This window comes from Camelina sativa, chromosome 4 (assembly GCF_000633955.1).
Source record: "Camelina sativa cultivar DH55 chromosome 4, Cs, whole genome shotgun sequence".
NCBI lineage: Eukaryota > Viridiplantae > Streptophyta > Magnoliopsida > Brassicales > Brassicaceae > Camelina > Camelina sativa.
In genome coordinates this window covers 6780900-6799793 of record NC_025688.1, presented here as the reverse complement: position 1 = coordinate 6799793, position 18894 = coordinate 6780900, and the positions used below count along the sequence as shown (strand labels likewise).

General features: G+C 37.0%; 1 pseudogene; it reads left to right on the top strand.

Annotated features, from left to right (window-relative positions):
- Positions 1144–3226, top strand: LOC104783624 (annotated as a pseudogene).

Below are 18894 nucleotides of genomic sequence, written 5' to 3'. Positions count from 1 at the left end.
AAATTGATATGAAAGTATAATTGATTTTCCTGATAAAACCTTTGATGATCAAAATTACTTCTTGCAAAGAGATTTGATTTAGTAATTTTGTGAATTAACTAAACTTGTTTTCAAAGCTGGTTTGAACTTTGAATTTTATGAAGACATTTAAATTTTCGAGTTTTAAACTTAAATAATATTTGCAGTGAGAACTGATTTATTTTACCATTGAATTTAGAGTTCTAGATCTGTTAATTTGAGATGATAACTCTAGAATTTAAATTTGAGCATATCAACAAATTAACATGGCAAACAAAACCTGAATGGGACAATCGATATATTACCGTTTAAATTAAATAAAGACTAACTAAGTGTGCCCTAGGGGTGAACCTCTTCATTCACTCCCTTATAAAATAAGGAAATAAAATCTATACACATTTATTATAAAATTAGAAACTTAAATCGCTTTTTTATAAACCCAAACCGATATATAATTTTGTTGTAGTTGTAACATTTAAACCCTAAAAATCTCATTTGTAAACTCAAACCATCTCATTTGTAAACCCAAACCGACATATACTTTCGTTCTAATTGTTAAATCTAAACCCTAACCATCTCATTTGTAAACCCAAACCGACATATAATTTCGTTCTAATTGTAAAATCAAAACCCTAACCATCTCATTGTAAACCCAAAACGACATCTAGTTTTGTTCTAATTGTAAAATCTAGACCCTAACCACTTCATTTGTAAACCCAAACCGACATATAATTTCGTTTTAATTATAAAATCTAAACCCTAATTCTCATTTATAAACCCAAACCGATATATATCCTCGTTTAATTGTAAAATCTAAACCAAAACAATATTTAACTTTCTTTAAATAAAAGTATACAAAATTGGTTTCCTTAATTAGTTTTGTCTTTTAATTTAATTTTGATTTATATTAGATAGAATATTCTGATTGGTTGAGAGTGAAGGGGGTGAATATAAAGGCTCACCCGTAGGGGTGTACCTAAGTGTTTTTCATATTCTTAACATTGTGACAACTGGTCGCTAGTAGTGTTCAGATAATTAGCACGAAATTATCCATTATAAGTTTATAACACAAAATTACCCAAACTTTAACTTGGATTCTCTCCACCTCAGCTAACCGCAACCAAGATGGCTTTAGAATTAAAAGGACACGAGCATGGTGTATCCGTCGTTCACTATTTTGAAGGCTTGGAATGCGATGCTTGCGATCGATCGTATGGTGGTGGCTACTCATGCGATGAATGCAAGTTTTCTATTCACACGGTATGTGCATTTGTATTCAGGATACAAGAGATAGTAAACCACCCTTGTCATGATGGACATCGTCTTAAACTTATCACAACGGGAGCACCTGATCACACCGTCGACCCGAAATGCCATCTCTGAGGTAAAAACACTAAAGCGCATTCTTTATCATTGCTCTGATTGTAAACTCAATTTGGATATCGATTGCATAATTAATGCCGTGTATGCTGGAGCCCATCTCAATATGTCGTGGCACCACCATCCTCTACTCATGCTTGATTTGGTTCGGAGCTGCAATGTGACTTTTGTAATGAGGAAGGCAAACATGGCTACCTCTGCCCTCTTTGCAGGTTGGTGATTCACTAAGGATATGTTTCCGTATTTGAGTCACCAGAGATTACTCACAATTCTCATAGCAGACACCCTCTTAAGCTTCTCACCGGTGGAGCTCCATATTACACAGATGGGAGATGTCATCTACGTGGAGGCCACGCTGGGAACTTACTTTATCATTGTGATATTTGTAAGTTCAATTTGGATTTGGCTTGTGCGATTCATAATCCCCCAACAATTGCTCTTTCAAATCTCCAAGTCTATGAGCATACACTCACACTCATGCCAAGATTGATATCCTTCGTTTGTGATGCTTGTGGGATGAAAGGCGACCGTTCTCCTTATGTGTGTCATCAATGCAATTTCATGATTCACGAAAAGTGTGCTCATTTACCTCGTGTTATTAACGTCAATCACCATGATCATCGTGTTTCGTTCAAGTATCCTCTTGGTCTTGGAGAATATTGGAGATGTGGACTTTGTTGGGAAGAGATTGATTGGTCATATGGGGCTTATTCATGTTCTCTTTGCCCTCATTACGCTATTCATTCAGCGTGTGCAACAAGGGATGACGTGTGGGATGGGGAAGAGCTTAATGGAGTACCTGAAGAAGTTGAAGATATCGAGCCATTCAAGAGGAATGATGACAACAAAATCACACATTTCGCTCATGAACATAACCTCATGAGCCTCAGCAGAGTCGACGGTGAAGAAAGCAGCTTCTGTGGAGCATGTGTTCGTCCCATTGGTACTTGTCACGCATTCTACAAGTGTTCAGAATCAGATTGCAGTTTCATTCTCCATGAAACCTGCGCTAATTTACTTACAAAAAAATGACATTTTCTGAGCCCACAACCTCTCACTCTTTGCCTCCGAAGTCAACGCTACGAAGAAGTTTGTGAAGCTTGTCGTCAAGTTGTTTGCCAGGGATTTATCTACTATACACATTATGGGAATATGAACTTTGACTTAATATGCAGTGCATTACAGTGCCTTTTATCCATGGAAGTCATGCTCATCATTTTTAGTCTTCCTCAAACTAGAATTCATTGACATGAAGACTTATCGGAACTGCGGCATCCATGAAAGAATAACACCTGTCATAGGTTGTAAGAAATGCGATTACTTTTTGGATTTTCGTTGTGCCACTCTACCATTAACGGTAACATGACTTCCCATTTATGATGATCATCCATTCACTCTATGTTATGGTGATAAAAAGGCAAGCGGCAAATACTGGTTTGATATTTGCGAAAGAGAAACAAATCCAAAGACTTGGTTCTACACTTGTAAAGATTGTGGAGTCACTTTGCATGATTTTTGTGTAGTCGGGGATATCAGATACGCCAAACCAGGAGGAATGACAAGAAAACATATTCAACTGCTGTCTAACAATAGCTCTTCACGGCCGCTTTGCAACACATGTCAATGTCGTTGTCCAGGACCCTTCATTCTTAAGAGTAAAAAAACGGATTCTTCTTTTGTTCTTATGGTTGTTGTGAGTCTTTCCAAACTAATTTGGACTCCATATTTAAGTTCGGATGTCCACCGTGGGCAGCCCCGGCTCTGGACATGTGCGAGTGGTGCAGTAGCACCGGGTCCAAAGGCCCAAAAAAAAAATTTCCTTCTGTAAGCCCATATTGTATATTATTTGTTTATTTATTTGTTAATTAAGAGGCAAAGGAAACCTAATCTATTATATTGTTGTTTACTCTTTTTTTGCCGGAGATCACGAGACGATCCGATGGATAATCACAAGAGGAGCTGTAGAAAACTACAGGTAAATCGATAAATTCATCAGATAGAACTTTTAATTTTGATCTAACCGTTAGAAATTTCTACCTTTTTCTCATAAATCTGTAATTTTCTGTTCTGAATTTTATTTTTCTCTAAGTGCCGAGTGTTTGTATTGTTCCTTCTATCTCAAAATTCCAGCAAGTTTGGGACATCTACAACAAGGTTTTACAAGAACAAGACTACAATTATTCAGTTTCATTTTTCAAACAAGTACCATCTTCTTTGCAACAATCCAGGTTCTATCGCTTCTTGAACTTTTAATTCTTGTATTGTATTGTTTGAATTTTGATTGTTCAATTAGATATGCCTCCATGTGGTCATACTAAACGACAAAAAAAGAACATATAGAAAAATTCATACAATCACAAAAAGGGGCTTTGGATAAATTTATTGTGAAAGAGAATCATGGTGTTTCTAGTGCTAATGAGGATGTCAATGATATAAATAATATAATGAGGATCTCAAAATTGAAGCTTTTGAAGTCATATCTAAGAGCATCTATGTCACAAGACAGATTGAATGGACTAGCTTTAATGGCGATCGAAAACAACTTCTTAGAAGAACTAGATGTTGAAACGTTGATTGACGATTTTGCTGCAGATCATGTACAAAGGAAGGCCTTGTTTATATAAAAATTTATGCAGTGACCATCTATTACGATGGATGAAAATCCCCTGTTTTTTTGTTGTGCTATGTTTTTCTTTATAGTCGATGTTAGAAGCTTTTTGAACAGAACTAAGAAATGTAATTTTTTTGAGGTTATATTTAAGGGTCCTTTCCTCATGATAGCACCGGGTCAACCAAAAGTTTGAGCCGGGCCTGGCTAGTATCAGGCGTGCAATCCAAAATTACAGAAAAATATTTTGCTTCTTTTACTCTTGCAATGATTTTTGATTTAATTTTTGAACCAATCAAAAGAATTTATTCATTTTGAATATTATGACCAAGATAATGATGATGAATGGTGCCACTAGTAATCCGATTAACATGCTCTTTCATCACCAAATCAAATTCTGCTAATGTCTCTACTAATCCTAAAAAATTACCATTACTCCGTTGATATAATTTTTCATTTGTTCCACGGAATGCCAAATTATGTTTTGCAAGATATTTCACAATTGCAATAATTCGTATTAATACATTTTTCCAATACTCTTTTTCTTTCCTAAATTGTTTTTGAGCAACTTTATCAATAGTTTCATTTTTTTTTAATCTATGTCGTAATTCAATCCAAGCTTTCATATTAAGCATATGTTCCTTACTTTTTTCATGATCAGCTAATCTAACAAGTATATGACTCCAATCCGAAAGACCACTATTTGCTAATTACTTTTCCTAATACCTTTCCTAAAAATTTTACAACAAAAACAAAAAACTTTATCTAATTCTTTAGAATAAACTAGCCACTTTCTATCACTTGTTTCACCATTAGATAATACTTTAGTGTAGCAAGATGACATAAATCTTCTAGAAGATTTGTTTTTAGGACCTTTTACAATAGATAAATCTCTTTTTGGTCTATTTATTGCTAAAGTTTCTATCATTTTCAAATCAAGCGTATCCCAACTTTTTGGATCATAGATATCAAAAACACTAGCACCAACATCATCAACCTCATCAAGAACTACATAAGCATCTAGGACTTCTATATTATTTATATCATTGACATCCTCATTAGCACTAGAAACACCATGATTCTCTTTCACAATAAATTTATCCAAAGCCCCTTTTTGTGATTGTATGAATTTTTCTATATGTTCTTTTTTTTTGTCGTTTAGTATGACCACATGGAGGCATATCTAATTGAACAATCAAAATTCAAACAATCCAATACAAGAATTAAAAGTTCAAGAAGCGATAGAACCTGGATTGTTGCAAAGAAGATGGTACTTGTTTGAAAAATGAAACTGAATAATTGTAGTCTTGTTCTTGTAAAACCTTGTTGTAGATGTCCCAAACTTGCTGGAATTTTGAGACAGAAGGAACAATACAAACACTCGGCACTTAGAGAAAAATAAAATTCAGAACAGAAAATTACAGATTTATGAGGAAAAAGTAGAAATTGCTAACGGCTAGATCAAAATTAAAAGTTCTATCTGATGGATTTATCGATTTACCTGCAGTTTTCTGCAGCTCCTCTTGTGATTATCCATCGGATCGTCTCGTGATCTCCGGCAAAAAAAGAGTAAACAACGATATAATAGATTAGGTTTCCTTTGCCTTTTAATTAACAAATAAATAAACAAATAATATACAATATGGGCTTACAGAAGGAAATTTTTTTTTTGGGCCTTTGGACCCGGTGCTGCTGCACCGCTTGCACATGTCCAGAGCCGGGGTGATGCTAGCCATCAGGAACAAATGTCTTTAATTCTAAGGTGCGTTCCTTTTTCCTCAAACTCTTTTAAAGTAGAAGAGTATTTTGTTGGATTCTTGAAAGTAGATGATACAACCGGCTATGGTCTTTTTGAAGTGTTAAAAGATGTTTTAAAATCTCTAGATCTTGATATAGATAATGTTAGAGGTCAAGGATATGATAATGGATCAAATATGAAAGGAAAACAAACAAGGTGTACAAAAAAGATTTTTGGATGTTAATCCTAGAGCTTTTTATACTCCATGTGCTTGCCATAGTCTTAATTTTGTTTTGTGTGATATTGGAAATAATTCAGTGAAAGTTAAAGATTTTTTTGGAGTCGTACAACGTTTATATACTTTGTTTGCTAATTCTATAAAGAGGTGGGAAATTTTGAAACAAAATGTGAAATGTTTAACTCTTAAGCAATTGTCAACGACACGATGAGAAAGTCGTGTTGAAAGTATTAAAGCCATTAGATTTCAAATTTTTGATATACTAGAAGCTTTATTTGAAGTAGCTGAAAATGATAATGATTCAATGATTCAAAGTGAAGCTAAATCTCTAGCAATGAATGAGCTTAGTAGTTTTGAATTTTTATTATCTACTATTATTTGGTTTGATATATTGCATGTGATGAATATGGTTAGCAAAAAATTACAGTCAAAAGATATGCAAATTGATGTTGCAATGACTAAGGTAAGTGGGTTGATTTCTTGTTTAAAAAGTTATAGAGAAACTGGTTTTGTTGATGTTATGACAAAAGAAAAGGAAATTGCTATTGAAATTGGTATTGAACCTATATTTATTCAAAGACGAGTGATTCGTAGAAAAAAACAGTATGATGAAGTTAGTGGTAATGAAACTATATTATCGGTAGAAGAAACATTTAGGATACAATACTTTTTGTATATTGTAGATCATGCTATTTGTTCACTTGATAAGAGGTTTGAACAATACCGCTTATATGAAAATATATTTGGGTTCCTTTTTGATTCTACTAAATTGAAAATGTGTGATGATGTGAGTTTAAAGTCTCATTGTAGTTGTTTAGAACATAGTCTGAAAAATGGAGATTTGGTAGATATAATTGGAGATGAACTTTTTCTTGAGTTAAAGTTTCTTGTGGAACTTTTACCAAATGGAAAGATGGGAGCATGTGAAATATTGAATTTTCTTGTTCAGTTTGATTGTTTTCCTTATACTACAATTGCATTGAGAATTTTGCTAACTATTCCAATTACAGTTGCTTATGTAGAACGGAGTTTCTCAAAATTGAAGCTATTGAAGTCATATCTAAGAGCATCTATGTCACAAGAGAGATTGAATGGGCTAGCTTTAATGGCGATCGAGAACAACTTTTTAGAAGAACTAGATGTTGAAACATTGATTGAAGATTTTGCTGCAGATCATGTACAAAGGAAGGTCTTGTTTACTTGAAAAGTTATGCAATGACCATCTATTACGATGGATGAAAATCCCCTGTTTTTTTTGTTGTGCTCTGTTTTTCTTTATTGTCGATGTTAGAAGCTTTTTGAACAGAACTAAAAAATGTAATTTTTTTAAGGTTATATTTAAGGGTCCTTTCTTCATGATAGCACCGGGTCAACCAAAAGTTTGAGCCGGGCTGACCGTGGGCATAGTTAATGTTCAAGTTAGAAACTCCTCTTATCAGATTTTGTTTTTTTTTTTTTTTGGTATTTTATTTACAAGCTTCTACTGATAGTTTCTTTCTTAATAAACATTTGCATAGATTGTTGGTACGATGACTCTTCACCCATAATGATTAGATTGACCATTGTTTATATAATCTAAATATCTATTATCTACTGTCTACGAATAAATGATCACATCATCACAAGATCGTTTGTGTAATTTTTTTTGGATGTCACTATAGAAGAAGACCCACCCGATAATCTATTTAGTTATAAAAGATTGTTTTTTTTTATATAATAAATCAACATCAAAAAGGTTATAATATAATAGTGCAATTAGATAATTGAAAATTTGATGGCAATAAAGAAAGATATAAGATTGACAACTCTTTTTCTTTTCATTCATTTTATTAGAACTTAACCAATAAAAATTACAAACAAATGCGACGAGGCCATGTACACCCACATCATCTCTCAAGAGTGGAACTAAAGCAACAGGAATCAAAGGCAAAACATGAAAGCCTAACGGTAGTGAAAACGCATAAGTAGCTAACCCATCCGCTAGACGGTTAGCCTCCCTATACACGTGCGTAATACGAACTATCCAGTCCCTAGTAAGAAAGTCGTGGCACAAGCGTTCCAGGTATGACAAGGGGTGAGAGTCACCAATCTCTACTGTCAAAAAACCAACCACTATCTCCGAGTCAATCTCCAACTCCGACTTCGATATGCCTCTCCCCCAAGCCGTATATAATCCATAATAGACACCCCACAATTCCGCTAACAGTGCCGAACATCGCCCAATGTTCACAGCGAAACCCCCACACCAACCACCAGCACTATCCCTTATAACACCCCCTGCCGCTGCTATACCCGGGTTCCCCTTTGACGCACCATCTACATTCACTTTGAACTATGCTTGAGTCGGTACCACCCAACCAACCTCTCTTAGTACTCGGGCATTTTTCATTTGATTTGCTGTTTCCCTCCGATTGGCTAAAGTCACGTCGACAACAAGATCCTTAATAAATCGAACTCTGTCTCTATGAAGTCGAGTGTCACCAAATACATTACCACACCGCCATTTCCACTCCCACCATACAGCTAATGCAAACATAGTGGACCAACCTCCCTCCGCCAGTACTAAAGTATCATTCATTTTCTAGTAGCTATAAGTTAGACTCTTAATATAGACAAAGTTCCATTTATCTTCTCACTTTAATTCATTATTTCCACTAAAACAAAACTCGAGCTTTAAGGCAAAATTTTATTCATTTATTTATTGTCAAACTTATTGAGTTTTTTTTTTTAATTTCAAAAACCAAAAATCTTCCTAAGTTGTTGACCCTAATATTTGAACCTCTCTTACATTGCATGAGAACCAAAAAAATACTCTTATTCTGGCATTTCTTTTCATTTGTGATGAGAGAGTCTTTCTCATGTAATGCTCTAGAGCTTGTTCTCAACAGCATACGCTCTTCCCTGACCAATTATCTGTAAGATCGGACGTCTTCAATCGATCAACTGTTGCATTAATGCGAGTGTGAGTGAGGTTTTTTATGGACAAAATTGATGTTCGACTAATTTTAGTTTCTTAATTTAGTTCTCAAAAAACACAATGGCCTGCCTGGGCTTGTATTATTTTTTCTTGTGACTTAATTTGAAAGCCTTTTAACAAAAAAAAACAGAAAACTAAGAACGACGCCGTAAAGACTTATCTACTTCCACTCAGCAATAGTCTCCCAAACTCAGCCGCTCCAAGATCAAGAAACAATGCAACGCTCACTGGTTCAAGTGAATATAACTCTTTGCAGAAGACACTGGAAAGTTCATCTACCATTGTGAAATGTGTATGTGCATTTGTGTTAAATTTTGGGTAATAACAAATTGGTTTGGGTAATAACACATTGGTTTCGTCATATAAACTTATAATGTATGTTTGTCAAAAAAAAAAACTTATAATGGATAAAGAGGGAGTTGTTCCTCTATACGCTAATTATGACCAGTTGTCACATTATGATAAGAGGAGTTTACATTAGCAAAAAAAAATATTGTTTTAATGTTAAGAATATTTACATTAGTATTGATTGACGTCACTACCAGAATGTTAGATATTGATAGCACGTGACTATCTAACGAAATCATAGTATTTTAACAAATGTTGTATCTGCCTCCGTGATAATAGGTCAGTCACTTTTTATAGCGGTTTTTGGCATTGTTATTATATCTTCATTTAATATAGCACTTTGTGCAATGCAGTCATATAATTTATAATAACAATTGTATATTGTTATAAATTGTTTTATTTATAATATTAAATTATAATATATTATATCATATATGTAATAATTTTATAATTTTATTTTTATATTTTATTATTCTATTATATTTTGCATTTTTATTAATTACTTCCAATTCCAATTATATTAAATTATAATTGTTGAATTTTTTGGGATAAATTATTATTGATTTTTTGAGGTAAATTGAAATAAAAATATTATATTTTATTAATATCTATATGAAACAATGATAAAAAAATCTATATTACAAATTAAAAATACAAAATCAAAAAGTGGTGTCGATTAGAAGATTCATTATTCTTTCCCTTCAGTCCTTCGCCAATCCGTAAGGTTACAGGTCCATCCTTATCTCTTGTTGATTAGAAGATTTTCCCATCATGTTCAGGAGTTTCTCAGCCATCTCTCCTCCAATTTGATCAACTATGCAATAGAGAATCCAGCAAAAGAATGCATTAGATTGATGAAAATAAGAGGAAACAGATTGAAAAAGTTCAACCGATGTATTGAAAATATTCCATACTAATAAACAAAAGAGAACATAGATCGAAGCAACTTTCCACCAAATCCGGTAGAAACAAGCAATGAATCCAAAAGGAAATCAGAAAAGTTCAAGCGAAAATAGGAAGAATTGCTTACTCGAAACAAATCTCTCTTGGGTGGAAAACGAGATCCCCAACTTGAAAACTAATTTGATAATTGATTCAATTGCAGGGTAACAACCCGCACATAGTGTGGATGAATCAATTCAAATAAAATTATTATTTGGGAACTACACATAGTGCGGATGAATCAATTCAAATAAAAATATTATTTGGGAATTGATATTTGTTTGTATAAAATAAAATATGTAAGTAATTTTTTTTTTGTTTTATTCAAATTTACGTTTATATTATATAAAAATATGTTTTATCCGTGAAATATTTTAAAGTAAATAATAATTTTAATGCAGTGAAAAAATTTGTATGAAATTTATTTTAATAAAACATGAATAATTATTAAATTTTTAAAAGAAATTAATTTGTTGTGTTTTTAAAGAAGTATAATATAGTTTGAAATTAAATGACTACAAATAGTTTAATTTATTTAATAGATTTTTATTTAAGTCTGTAATGGCATAGATGTAATTATGATTAATTAATAGGGCTTATTTGCTAAAATGTACTTTGAGCTCTCTAGCGACGACACATCAACATTTTTTCAAGAGTGTTTATCTATTAATATATAGGGGATTCCTGCATATGTAATTAAGATTTAATTTAACTTTATAATGACATAGATGTAATTAAGATTAATTAATAGGGTTTATTTGCTAAAATATGCCTCGAGCTCTCTAGCGACGATATATCAGCATTTTTTTAAGAGTGTTTCTCTATTAATATATAGGGGATTGGAGAAGAAGATGAAAGAGATACGACAAAGAGGAGAATGAGGGGAAGAAGTGAAAGGAAAAGATTAAAAAAGAAGATTTAAATTCGTGTTCGTTAGATTCATTTTAATCAACGGTTCATATTAGAAATATTGAGATCCTCACTCTAATGGCTGAGCCAATGAAATAATAAAGAGAGGTTATAAATGTATCCCTTTGATTTACTCTCATCGTATGCCGTGAGAATAAGCCACGTCAGCTATCCGAGTGATATCTTCTTATTGGCTTTGCTCTTATTTATGTTCTTATACTATTTTAGACATATTATAGAAAAAAATACGATTATTATTTGTTAATTTGTATATTTGTAATATGTTTTTAGTTTTGCTATTTTATGTACTTAGTATTACAAATAAATTTTTATTGTATTTTATTTGGTTAATGATAAATAGTAGAATATGGTTTAAGACGTATAGAGTTTAGGGTATAGGGTTTAGGGTATAAGATTTAGGGTATAGGGTTCAGTTTTGAAACATAGTTTTTATCATTAACAAGATAAAATGCAAAAGTATTATTAGAAACTTTATCATATTTGATTATATATAATTAACATATGAATGTTTGAGAATATTATTGAATATGTATAATTAACAAATGAGAATAATTATGAACAAAATAAAGTTTAATTTGTAGTTAAAATTATGTATTAAGTATTTTTAATTTATATAATACATACATATTTCTAGTTTTAATTCCGTGTTCTTAAAAGAGAAAATACTTTATTAAATTAAAACCATAACAAAACATTAACAAAACATAAACTCGTTTTACGTAGAAGTTTTTATGTACTCATGAAATTCTCATCTTACAACTTCACGAATAACCTAAAAAGGCTTGTCATCACTTCTAATTTTTTTTTTTTGGTCAAACACTTGCTTTTTCATTCATCAAACTGGATTCATTACAGATAAAGCATTTTTTGCAAGGCCATCTGCCTGAAGGTTGAACTCCCTAGGGATAAATTTGAAAAAACAAAAGCTAAGTTGAGAGGATAGAGAGAGGATATCATGAAGAATCCCATGGAGTTCCTTTGATTGGATCTCCCGATTAAGAGCTTTGACAAGGTTCAGCGAGTCAGAAGCGAAGATGATGTTGGTGAAAGCCGATTCAATGGCCACTCTTACTGCTGTCAGAGTTGCTAGAGCTTCAGCCATCAACGGTGAGGACACAAACGGAGCCGACGACTCTCCCTCCAAGATCAGGGTGTCGTTAGGGTCCTTGAAAACCCATCCGAAGCCCGCATGGTTGTCCACTCGCCAGGCTGCATCCGAATAGGCCACAACGGCAGATCCCCGATTTGGGAAACTCGGGGGGTCGCGTCTCTGGACTGGTTTGATCCTGGATTTCGATTGGGCTTCTTGCCATTCTCGACAACGTACAATCGCCAGCAATAGGGTTTCCATAGGGGTTTGGGGGTTTTTGTTAAAAATCTTTTGATTTTGTGCCGTCCAAATCGACCATAGTATCCATGGTGCGAGGGGACCCAGGGTTATGCCCGTAGGTGGGAGGCTTGTCAGCTTTCCCGAGATGGTGATGCCCGATTTGATTGTACTAACTTCCTGTGTCCTGAGTGTGGTGGACAGTGGAGCCATATGCCAAAAACGTTCCGCAAAAGGGCAGTGGAAGAACAAATGAATAGTCGTCTCTTCGGCTCCACAGTGAGGGCATACCACATTTGCATCGATCTGTTTCTGTTGTAGCTTTGCTCCCACTGGGAGTGCCTCTTGAGCCAGTTTCCAAAGGAACATTTTGATCTTTGGTGAGCATCTTACTTGCCAAATGGAAGAGAGCCAGTTAAAATCGGTTGCTGGAGGTGGTGGTAAAGGGTTGTCTCCTCTTTCGCTCAGTTGAAGTGCCTCATAGTATCCCGATTTTGCCGTGTATATACCAGTCGTGGTTGGTAGCCAAGCCCATTTATCTAGTGCCCCTGTTGTACTTGGCCTCAGTTTTAGGATCTCATGCTCGTAGGCAGGTAGGATTTCTCTTAATAAGGGTACATTCCAATCACCCGAGTCCGGGAGAATAAGGTCCGCAACGCACAATGAACTTGAAGCTTCTGTTGGAGGGCCCATTGGACACACCGGCTTGGTTAAAGATAACCAGGGGCTGTACCAGATTGGTGTATCCTTACCATTTCCGATAATCCGGCCTAGTCTTTTCTTCAGTAGGTCACGACCGATACATATGCCCCTCCAACCATGTGAAGCATTTGCAGACATAGGGCAGTCTAAAAAGGAGGAAGACTTACAATATTTTCCAATCAGTACTTTGGCCAGGAGACACTCTGGATTTGTAAGTAGTCTCCAACCGAGTTNAAAACGTTCCGCAAAAGGGCAGTGGAAGAACAAATGAATAGTCGTCTCTTCGGCTCCACAGTGAGGGCATACCACATTTGCATCGATCTGTTTCTGTTGTAGCTTTGCTCCCACTGGGAGTGCCTCTTGAGCCAGTTTCCAAAGGAACATTTTGATCTTTGGTGAGCATCTTACTTGCCAAATGGAAGAGAGCCAGTTAAAATCGGTTGCTGGAGGTGGTGGTAAAGGGTTGTCTCCTCTTTCGCTCAGTTGAAGTGCCTCATAGTATCCCGATTTTGCCGTGTATATACCAGTCGTGGTTGGTAGCCAAGCCCATTTATCTAGTGCCCCTGTTGTACTTGGCCTCAGTTTTAGGATCTCATGCTCGTAGGCAGGTAGGATTTCTCTTAATAAGGGTACATTCCAATCACCCGAGTCCGGGAGAATAAGGTCCGCAACGCACAATGAACTTGAAGCTTCTGTTGGAGGGCCCATTGGACACACCGGCTTGGTTAAAGATAACCAGGGGCTGTACCAGATTGGTGTATCCTTACCATTTCCGATAAGCCGGCCTAGTCTTTTCTTCAGTAGGTCACGACCGATACATATGCCCCTCCAACCATGTGAAGCATTTGCAGACATAGGGCAGTCTAAAAAGGAGGAAGACTTACAATATTTTCCAATCAGTACTTTGGCCAGGAGACACTCTGGATTTGTAAGTAGTCTCCAACCGAGTTTTGCTAGTAGTGCATCATTGAAATTCTTAATCTCTCTGAAACCCAAACCACCCTGTTTAAACGATCTTGTCATTCTCCTCCAGGATATCCAGCACATCTTCTTCCTACCGGAGTTTGAATCCCACCAGAATCTGGTGAGTGCAGATTGGATTCTTTTGCAGAGGGCGTTAGGAAGTTTGAAGCAAGTCATAGTGTATGTGGGCATAGAAGAGAGGACCGACTTGAGTAAGGTAAGCTTCCCCGCCGCAGATAGGAATCTTGAGGACCAGCTGATTGCTCTTTGCTTGATTCGATCTACAATTTGTGTGAACAGATCCTTCTTTTTTCTTCCAAAGAGCTCAGGAAGTCCCAGGTATTTACCTTGACCGCCCTCTTTTGAGATAGCTAGATCTCTTTTTACCCTTACTTTGGTCGCAGCACTGGTATTCTTAGCAAAGGTGACTGATGATTTCTCTGTATTAATCCTCTGACCTGATGCATCTTCATACTTTTGCAATATTTGTTTGAGTTTCAAACAACTTTTATGGTCAGCTCTACAGAAGAACATAGTATCATCAGCGAATAATAAATGATTAACCCGAGGACTAGCTTTTGCCACTCTGATACCAGGGAGACTTCCTTGTTCCTGAGCTTGTTGCATAGACCAGATAGCACTTCACTACATAGGATGAAGACGTAAGGAGAAAGCGGGTCTCCCTGTCTGATGCCTCTTGTTGGTACTACCGATCCTAAAGCCTGGCCGTTTATGAGGTAAGAATACGACACAGAGGTAATACATTGCATGGTCCACCGGATCCAAATCTTGTGAAAACCCATTCTCTCCAGCACTGCCTCAATAAAATCCCATTCTAACCTGTCGTAAGCTTTGCTCATGTCAGTTTTAACTGCCATGGACACCCTTACTTTTGCATTTGAAGTTTTCAGGTAATGTAGGGTCTCATGTGTGATCAGGACATTGTCGGATATTGCTCTGTGGGGCACAAAAGCCGATTGGTTTTCCGAGATACATTTCTGCAGAATAGGTTGTAAACGCTTGGTTAAGATTTTGGAGATGATCTTGTAGTATACTGAGCATAGTGCGATAGGTCTATAGTCTGAAACCCTTTGTGGGCTTGGAATCTTGGGAATGAGCCTAACATGTGTGTGATTTATTTGCGGAGGTAAAACACCAGATACAAAGAAGGCTTGAATTTCCGCAATGATTTCAGTCCCCACTGTGTTCCAATTGGATTGGAAGAAGCTTGCTGAGAAGCCATCTGGCCCTGGGGCTTTCTCCGGGTTAATGTCAAAGCAGGCTCTGTGAATTTCCTCTGCAGTTGGGATAACCGTCAGTTTGTCATTTTCTTGTGAGGATATGCACGGGTTTAGGGCTTCCAGTACGACTGATCTCCTGTCACCTTCCTGTGAGGTAAAGATTTGTTGGAAATACTCTGTTATAGTCTGTACTATCTCTTTTTCCTCAAACATCGGGGCTCCCGCCGCTGATTCCATGACAGAAATATTGTTAATAGCTCTCCGACCTTTTGTTGCAGCATGGAAGTATCCGGTGTTTTTATCTCCCAAGGTTAGCCAGAGCTGTCGACTACGTTGCTGCCAGAAGGCTTCTTCTTGCTTATACGCATTGAGTAGTTTCATGTTGATGAGGGAGATTTCTTCTTGGTTGTCTATATCAGACTTCATGCATGCTTCTAACTTCTCTCTTAGCACGTTAATTTCCTTTTGGCTGTTTTCATGTTGGGCCTTACTCCAGGTGCTTATAGCATGGCGACAGGCGCTTATACGTTCATTAACAGATCCCGCAGGAATCGAGCCCCAAGCAGTGAGTATTATATTATGCACATCCACATTCTCTTTTAACCTCCTATCGTATCTAAATAAGCTGTTCCTTCTTTTTTTTGATAGGGTCAAACGACGTTACCAGAGGACGGTGGTCTGAGCCTTCAAATCTCAAGTATTCACTACGACCCGAGGGAAATTCAACAACCCATTCACTGTTTGACATGGCTCTGTCTAGTCGGCAGCGGAACATATGGGTATGTCTTTTACCCCTCCAGGACAGGTAACAGCCAATGTGTTTTAAATCATATAAATCACAAGAAGACATAAATGACCTCAAGGCAGTAAATGATCCTTCTGTTCTTTGTGGTCCACCAGCCTTTTCAGTATCATTTATTATATCATTGAAGTCACCGGTGAGAAACCAAGGACCGCTTCTGCTGGTATCTAGCTCTTGGATCTGATTCCAAATGAGTTCACGCTTTGTGCTGTCTGGTTCTCCATAAACAAAGGTAGAGAAAAACACTTTTCCTTTTGATGAGATCTTTGTATCAATATAGTTTGGACACGATTGAAGTATTTCAATGTCTATGCTTGTTTTCCAAAACAGGGCAAGGCCCCCAGCTGTGGTTGGTGAAGGAGGGACTAGAAAGGACGAGGAATAACCCATCCAATCTAGGTGTTGGAGGACAAACTCTGTCGAGTTGCGAGTCTCCATGAGGAATAATACATCAGGGGAAATCTTCTTCTTGATATCCCTTAGCCTCTGGCCTGTTATGGGATTCCTCAACCCACAACAGTTCCAGATCAATACCCTTAAGGAAGAGGAGTTGGCAGATTCGGAAAATCCACCATTCGTTTNGCGGAACATATGGGTATGTCTTTTACCCCTCCAGGACAGGTAACAGCCAATGTGTTTTAAATCATATAAATCACAAGAAGACATAAATGACCTCAAGGCAGTAAATGATCCTTCTGTTCTTTGTGGTCCACCAGCCTTTTCAGTATCATTTATTATATCATTGAAGTCACCGGTGAGAAACCAAGGACCGCTTCTGCTGGTATCTAGCTCTTGGATCTGATTCCAAATGAGTTCACACTTTGTGCTGTCTGGTTCTCCATAAACAAAGGTAGAGAAAAACACTTTTCCTTTTGATGAGATCTTTGTATCAATATAGTTTGGGCACGATTGAAGTATTTCAATGTCTATGCTTGTTTTCCAAAACAGGGCAAGGCCCCCAGCTGTGGTTGGTGAAGGAGGGACTAGAAAGGACGAGGAATAACCCATCCAATCTAGGTGTTGGAGGACAAACTCTGTCGAGTTACGAGTCTCCATGAGGAATAATACATCAGGGGAAATCTTCTTCTTGATATCCCTTAGCCTCTGGCCTGTTATGGGATTCCTCAACCCACAACAGTTCCAGATCAATACCCTTAAGGAAGAGGAGTTGGCAGATTCGGAAAATCCACCATTCGTTTCTTGCTTGTCGGAAACAAGGTAATTTTGGGTCCAGTCTGTTTTGAGGTCTTTTGTTTACCAGTCCTTGATGGTCCGACTTCAGTCGAAGATACTTTGTTTCGTGACTCTTTTTCTTTTGCAGCTCCGCCCAAGGTATTAGACCTTCCCACTTGAGGCTTTTGATTTTTCTTTGGTGAACCAATGGTAAGGTTTCGTTTCTGTGATTTTGCTCCCATTAAGGTGGTATTTGCTTTTGGTGCACCTTTTGATGATGGTGGTCGACCTCTAATCTTCTTTTGGTTCTCCACCTCATGGGTGATTGGTCTTGGTAAATCCTCAGGAAGGGTTCCACTTGGAGTAAAAGAACCAATTGTTGGGGAAGGTAAACCTTGGGGTGCATCAGGGACTGGTTATGTAGATGCCGCTAGAATACAGTCTGTTGTGGTAGCCATCATATTCATCTTTCACCCTGGATCACTCGCATTTTTCTTGCAGCACTTTCGGTTTGGTCAACACAAGACGTATACTGGATTGTGACTTCTCTGAGATCATTTAAAATTTGTTCTCTTGAGATTGTTTGCAGTGGAGGTGGGGTAGTTGGGTCTGGACTAGTGGTTGTCCTCTCCAAAGAGGGACGGCGGGCTTTGGACGAAACGGACGTTTCTTGGCTGGGCAGAGCAGGGGATACAGTCTTTGCTCTCCATTCCAAATTTTGACGTCTGAGGTGGTTTTCATTTCCGCGGTGTGACCAGTTTAGGCGACTATCTCTTTGAGAGGATCTGGTTTGTTGGTCTGAGCCTCGCCCAGGAGATCTACGATGGGAGATCATTGGGTGGTTATTCGATCTAGTTTCCACTTGAGAGTAGTCTCGATCCTCCAGGTTTACTGCTTTCCTCTTTCTGTGATTATAGGAATGCTCAGGATACTTTCTCAGTTCCGGTGCCCTTGTCCTCTCTTTTGGTGCAGTGAAATTGTCCTGAGGGGTGTAATAGTTTCTGGAGATAGACTGAGAGGCCGTTGGTTCAGGTTGCCGTTGAGTTGTGTGATACGTCTCTCTTTGGTTAGCTAGCCCCGGACAGTTTTTAACTTGATGGGTGAGACGGAAGCAGTGTGTGCAGTGGTTTTTAAGATTTTTGTAATCCAGGTATACAACTGTTTCTTTTCCATTAGCAAATTCCACGACCGTTTCTTTTGTTAGGGGTTGTAGTCCGTTGATTAGGACTTTTACCTTAGCCGTTGCAGGTGTGATCTCCAGATCCACGAATTCTCCCAACTCTTCTGCAATTGTTTGTAGCATCTCTGGTTGCCAGAAGTGTTTTGGGAGCCCTTGTAGTTTGATCCAGAAAGGTATCATAGCTGGGAAGGTCTCGGAGATTACTGGTTCCCACTTTTGTAGTATAACCATCCATTGATCGAAGAAGTAAGGTCTGTTGTCCAGGACCTTTTGCATGTCCTCTTCATACTCAAAGGTGAATTCAAAGCATCCTTTCCCAAGATCTGC